The sequence below is a fragment of the Phyllostomus hastatus genome, unplaced genomic scaffold (genome assembly GCF_019186645.2).
Source record: "Phyllostomus hastatus isolate PE091 unplaced genomic scaffold, TTU_PhHast_1.1 phas_scaffold_182, whole genome shotgun sequence".
Classification (NCBI taxonomy): Eukaryota; Metazoa; Chordata; class Mammalia; order Chiroptera; family Phyllostomidae; genus Phyllostomus; species Phyllostomus hastatus.
In genome coordinates, this window is record NW_025334013.1 from 1,968,971 (window position 1) to 1,975,671 (window position 6,701).

Below are 6,701 nucleotides of genomic sequence, written 5' to 3' on the forward strand. Positions count from 1 at the left end.
ACCATCCCGTGTGTCACCGTCCCCTGGGGGAGGCTGGAAGGTCGCCACATCCCCGCGTGTCCGGAGAGAGTGGTCCATGTCCCGTTCTCGGCTCTCCCTGTGTCCCGTGATCCGGTTTCCAGCTTTGTGCGCAGTCTCGCCCCGACTCTGCCACCGGGGACCAGAGCCAATCAGGGCGTCGCGCACATGGTGGCCGCCACGAGGGATGGTGGCCGAGCCCCACGGAACCACCCGCAGCCGCCCTTCGACCCAGGAGTCTGTCTTCTAGAAACGCACTCGGAGACGTGCCCAAGAGTGTAAGAAAAAGGCGCCAGGTTCTCGACGAACCTTTGCAAAGCGTGGGAGACAGCCTCCATGCTTGCTCCCCGACGGCCGCGTGCTCTCTGCTGCGTCCACGGCGGCAGAGAGACGGGCAGCCGGGGAAACGTACAGACGATGCCCGTGACGGACACGGAGCGCGTGCCCCGGTACGCTGCTTCCGGCGAAGGGGGCGTGTCCCGACGCGAGTCTGCACACGCTGCCTTGCACATCCGACGTTAAAGGGCCGGAACGGGGGCGGGGAGAGACGAGACCCAAGGTATTCGGCAGCCCCCGGATGTCACTGGTTCCACGTCCGGGACGAGTGTGCCCTCTCTGGGGTCCCCCGGGGCTGCCCCTGTGGCGGCCCGGCCCTCCTCGCTGGAGGGTAGGCACGGAGGGTGCAGCCTGTTCACCAGGGCTGTGACCCCGGGGAAAGGGGTCGGGCAGCGGGAGGCCAGAGTCGGGCAGCGGTGCCCTCTGCGCCACGCCTGCGGGTCCTGCTGGCTCGTGGCTGCAGCAGAGACAGGCCGGCTGTGTGGACCTGCCCTCGGGCTGGGCTGCGGGGCTCTCCGGCGTGGACTCGGACGCCGGCTGACAGCAAGGACCGGGAATTTAGAAAGTTGATTAAAACCCCCCTGTGCCCTTTGCGGCGGCCGCCCCGGAGCCGGCAGAGGCTCGCGCCTCCTGTTTGCCGAGGAGCCGCCGGCCCCCGCCGTCTGGTCTGCGGGGCCTCTGCAAACACCTCCGCTTATTGCTTCCCAGGCCAGCAGCTGGCTCCCCTCCGAGTGCCGGCTGGCGCTGCAGAGGCCCCCAGGGCAAGTGTGCGCCTGGACTTGACCTTGGGGCTGCGGGGCGGAGGCGGGGCCCTCTCTCTCCCCCAGAGCTGTCCTCTGGAGGTCGGGCCGGCCCCAGCACCCTGGCCAGAGGGTCTCAGGCTTCTCTGTCTCTGGGGGTCATGCAGGTAGACCCTCGCTCGGTGCCCACACGCCCATGTTCTCAGTTGGCGCGGGAGCGCTGCTTCCCACCACCTGGAGGCGGCGGCCGACTCCGCCTCTCGCATGGGGCCAGGACCCGGGCTGGCGGCCGAGGGCCCCTCCTGCGTCCTCCTTCCTGGTCCAAGGAGTCGTCACCCTGGAGAAATGTTTCTTAACCCCTCGTAGGGTGGAGGGCCAGCGACGGGGGTGGAACCCAGGCTCCATGCAAACCCCTCTTCCTTCGTTGCCACGGAGCGGGGCCGTAGGGAGGCCGGGGACGGGCTGGAAGTGGTGCCATCCAGTCGCCGCGGCTCCGCAGCCCGCCACGGCCGGCCTTCGGGGGAGAGCTGTACAGCCGGCGCTCCGAGCCAGGCCCCGGTCAGGGCAGGGGTCTCCAGGGTGAGGGGACGCCACCAGAGGCTGTGGCAGATGGAACAGGAGTCCGTTCTCTCGGAGAGGCAGGGGGGCATCCTTGGGGGGTCCTGGGGGCCGCAGACTCACCTGCTTCTGTGGGGGTGGGCGCCATGCCTAGCAGAGGTCTCCGCGGAAGGCCCAGCGTCCACCTCTGCTCAGACGGACAGCAGGACGCGGCGGGCCCGGGCTGAGCTCTGTCCGGCAGCTGCCCCGTGGCCCCTGCGGGCTCATTCTCCTTGGCCGACGTCTCCCGGCCTAGGACGCCCCCAGAAGACACTGCCGAACCTCACGTCTCAGACAGGACCCCTGGGTGAGGGGGGCCCCGGGGGCTGGCCCGGGGGAGGCGGAGGGAGGAGGGGCACAGGATGGGAGAGTCCCGGGGAGCAGGGAGCCGAGAGAGGACTGGGGGTCCCCGGTTCCGGCGTGCCGGCGGTGCAGCCCGAGAGAGGGGCGGCCTGCAGGCGGGCGGGCGGGCGGGCGGGCACGAGGGCCTGCCCCACCACCACCCTCTTCTTGGCCTTCCGGCCCCAAAGGCCTGGCCGGAGGAGCGGCGCGGGGAGAGCGGAGAGAGCTCGGGAACTTGGGGGAGGGCGACGGAGGCGCTCGCAGGCCAGGGCGAGCGTTCCATGGTCAAGTGCAAAACCAAGCCCTGAGCTGCCAGAGCAGCCCCCCCGGGGGCGGGGGGCAGGGGGCTGCCAACAGAAGCCCACAGACGGTGCTGCAAGTTGCATGGGCTCCGTCTTTGGAAGGAGGAGTCTGAACACTCGCGTCGGCGGGCGGGCAGAGGGGTGAGCTGGTGGGGGTGGGGGGTGCAGGACGCGTCTGAGCTGTCGCTGCCCTTTGTCCCCCGTCCGCACGGGAGCAGTGGGACAGGCGGCTGAGCGCGGGGCCTCCTGCTTCTGCTCCTCCGACCCTGACCGCGGGGACGTGGGAGGAACTGGAAGACTCGGGGGGCGGGCTGGCAGGGTGGGAGCGATCCTGGCTGCAGAGCGTGACATCGGCCGGAGGGTGTCCTTGGCTGCCACGTTCAAAGGACATGGAGGCCGATTCGGGGCCTCGAAGGCAACATCTGGAGACAGGTGAAACAGTCGGAGTGTCTGCACCCCCAGAATCCACGTGTCTACATTGCACACCCCCGCCCAGGGTGGCGTTAGCAGGTGGGGCCCTCGGAAGATGGTCAGGTCGTGAGGGTGGAGCCCCCACGAGGGACCCCAGAGAGCCCCCCGTCCGTTCCACCGTGCGACCCCAGGAGGCGGCCTCCCGGACACCAAGGCTGCTGGAGCCCCGGCCTGGGACTGGCGGCCTCCGGGGCTGTGCGCAGCGCCGGCGGTTGATAAGCCCCGCCCCCGTCTGCAGGGTCTTTGTTACAGCAGCCCGAGCTGCCCCAGACGCCGCCGCGCAGGTGCTTCTGACGCTGGCCTCCGTCTCCGCGTTCCTGAAAGCACCTGGGCGCACCCGAACGCCCCCTGTGGGCACCCAGCACACGCTCAGCCTCTCTGAGCCGCAGTTTCTCCTTCTGGAAGAGGCAGCAGATGCTCACTGACCCCGTCAGCCTGCATGCGGGTCTGCGGGACCCGCCCCCCCACCCCGGGGGACGACGGCTCGCCTCCCTGCCACACGCGTGGGCTCCCCCCCAGGGACGGAGGAGCCTGTTCCCGCGCCTGCCAGCGACGCCCCGGCCAGGCCGGAGGGCTTGAGCCCTGCTCTGTGCCGCCCTCAGGGGTGGCCTGGGGCGCCGACCGAGCCCCCCACACTGTGCGTCAGACCCCGGGTCCCCGACTCCCCTGTCGCCCGTGTTTCTGCGAGGCTGTGTTTCCAGGTGCTGCTCTCTGGCGACCGGACAGCCTCTCTGGTCACACAGGTGTCGCGAGCTTGCGCAGGGGCCCCCTCTCCCGGCGGGGGCAGAACCCTAACATGTTGGCCACGCACTCTGCTGGTTCTGTTGTGGAAAAACATTGCTGGTGGAGATTCAAAACACTCTAACTCCTACCAGGGCAGGGGTTAAATCCAGCAAAGTCTTACACCCGTGAACCCCCGTCTGGGGAGCCTGCCTCTCACACCCGCTCCCGCAGGTGCGCCCAGAAAACCACGAAAGGGCCCGTGCCCGGGGCTGTTTGCTGCTGCGCCACTGTAGAGGGCGGGGCGCGGTCCCCGTCCACATGACCACGCGCCCATCCGCACACGGGACTGCCGGCTGCCGTGGGAGCAGCGAGGAGAGTCTCTTCGTCCGTGTGGGAGTCAGCTCCAGGATGCGGAGGTAAGCGAACATGGCCGGGGGGGGCGGGGTGTGTGTGTGAAAACAAAAGACGTGTTTTCTCGTGTTAGAAACGTGCATTTGCCTGTCAGAAGGAGGCAGGGGCCAGCCTGGGAGCTGACCCACACCGGGACAACCCGAGTAGCACACCGACGAAACTGTCAGACTATAAACTAAAGACTACAATACAATCAATATCCATGCGTTCCTGCAGCCACGAGCAATTCCCGAATACGTGAGTGGGTGGGGGAGGGGCACAGAACTTCTTCACGAAAGAATTCCATTTAGTGAACATTGACGCCGTCTCCTTGGGGTGAGGTGGGCTTCGAGAACTCACCTCCAAAGAATGGGGTGCGGGAAAGAGGACACAGTGACCTTACCTCGGAGAAAGGTGTTAGTCCTCCCTTAGCCAAGTGACCGAGGTGAATGGCCCCTTGATCGGCCAGGTAGCCCCGACATGATCGGGTGCGAAGACCCTCCACCCTTGGGGTCAGCTTCCCCTAAGCCCCCAGCCCCTGTCTAATCGTGAGGCCGAGTCAGACAAACAGGAGTGGAGGAGAAGTCTGTGAAGTTCCCGACCACGCCAGAAGCTCAGGGTCACAGCCGACGAGAAGAGCTACCGGCCACCAACTGTAGGATTCAGGGGAGACAGGACAGCCAGGTGCACGCTGTCGCCCTGGCCGGGGCGCTGAGGCAGGAAAGGGCGTGAGCCGGACACCACGCCGCATCTCCCCGAGGTCCGTGACGCGGCGTGCAGCGTGGCACACCCGTGTGCATGCGCCACGGCCTCTGGTTCCGAAACACGTCCTGTTAGGGACAGCGGCGGGGAGCACACGGGGGCATCACGCTGTCTCTGCGACTTGTCTGTGGGTTTAGAACTATTCCCAAACAAAACACGCTGAAGGGCTGTGCACTTGTCTGTGTCAGTAAACACCAGGGGGAGGCCGGAGCCGAGTGTGAAAGACCAAGGTGACCTCCCCGGCGAGAAGGGGGGGACGGGGAGGACGGACAGAACCAGACGTCTTGGGATAAACCACTTCGCAGATTCGGCTTTGGCTTCGGTGACGGTGTTACGCAGTCAGACAAAAACTCAGCTTCAGCCGGCCGTCCACGTGGGGAGAATGATGCCAGACCCTGTACACCCCTTAGCCCAGCGTGGACGGACGGCCCCAAGCTGCCCGTGGACACTAAAGCAGCTTGGAAGGAGTGAACTTAACGAAGCCCTTTGCTGGGTTGGATACCACGGAAAAGAGCTACCTTTAAAAATATATTTATATTTGTTTATTTTTTTAGAGAGAAGGCAAGGGAGGGAGAAAGCCAGGGGGAGAAACACCAGTGGGTTGCGTCTCCAACCGAACCCACAACCCAGGCCTGTGCCCTGACCGGGAACCAAGCAGGCGACCCCTTGCTTTGTGGGACGACGCCTGACCCGCTGAGCCCCGCCCACTGGTCAGGGGGACAAGACCAGTTAACGTGGCTCAGGTGGACGGGACTCCATCCCCACAGGGCGGGTCCTAGCCAGCATGCACACGGAGATGCCACGTCTTTGGTGGCAGAGCTGCTGCCGCCGCCTTTCTGAGGCGATGCCCCGCGTCCCTGGGATAACGAGAGAAAGCAGGTCCGTCAGCATCTCGGACGCGGGGATCGTCGCCGCAGAACAAATCAGAGGCGGCCGTGACAGGGATGCTGCCTCGTCAGCAGATCGCCGCACGGCCCAAATGGAAGCCCCCCCCCCCCCCCGCCCCGTGTGAACTGGGGATGCATTTTCTCATTGAAACTGCTTCTTCGCCGTGCCCACTAAAAGCCCTGGGAGTGATGCCGTGACGGGCAGCCGCGGGCACTCCGGGTGCTGGGGCCGTGGTCCCCGAAGCCATTAGAGTGAGCCGGTGCCGCAGACAAATGGCCGGTTTCGGGCGCGAGGGAGGGCGTGGCCGAGACGCGCTCAGACGCCTTGTCAGAGCCACGTGGAGGGGCCGGGAGGGGGCCGAGGACCAGTGGGGTCCCAGAACGATGACAAAGACGGTGGTGACGAAGAAAGGGACAGTGGACAGAGACAAACCTGCACAGCCGCCCCAGAGAGGTTTTCATCGGCCGACGATGGGGGCCTTTAAATTGTCAGTAGGAGTCACAGCAGCCCTGAGCGGCTGGAGGTCCTGGGGGGCCCACTCCCCGCCCCCTGGTCCGGCTTTATTTTGTCCACGCACGGAGGGACTTGTTGGCTGCTGTCCTCACCTCCCCCAGAGGAAGGGCAGCCCCGGGGGGCGGGGGGCGGGGGGGGGGCGGCAAGGCTGTTCTGAGCGTCTGGGTCGTCCCAGCCCTTGGCGTTCCCAACACACGGCGCAGAGCAGTGCCCATTCCTCGGACAAACGGGCTAATGGGAGGATATTAGAGAGAAAAACAGTCTGGACGCGGCACATCTGCAGTGAAAATAAAACATAATTTATGCTTCCGTGGCTTTCGCAAATGGGAAACGACGAGAGGAATACATCTCGTGGAAGAAGTGCGGGGATTTTATGGAGAGGATTACACGATGTTTATCTTTAAGCGTTACAGAGAACATAATGCAGACACACCACGCCCAGCCCCACGTCTGCCTGCATCGGCACCTGTGCCCGCACCTGTGCGCTCACCTCTCACCTCTGCGCCTACCTGTGCACACACACCTGGGCCTGGGCTTGCATTTGTACCTCTGCCCGCCTCTGCGTCTGACCGCCACCCATCAACAGATCCATCCGTTGTCATCCGTTGTCATCCATCCA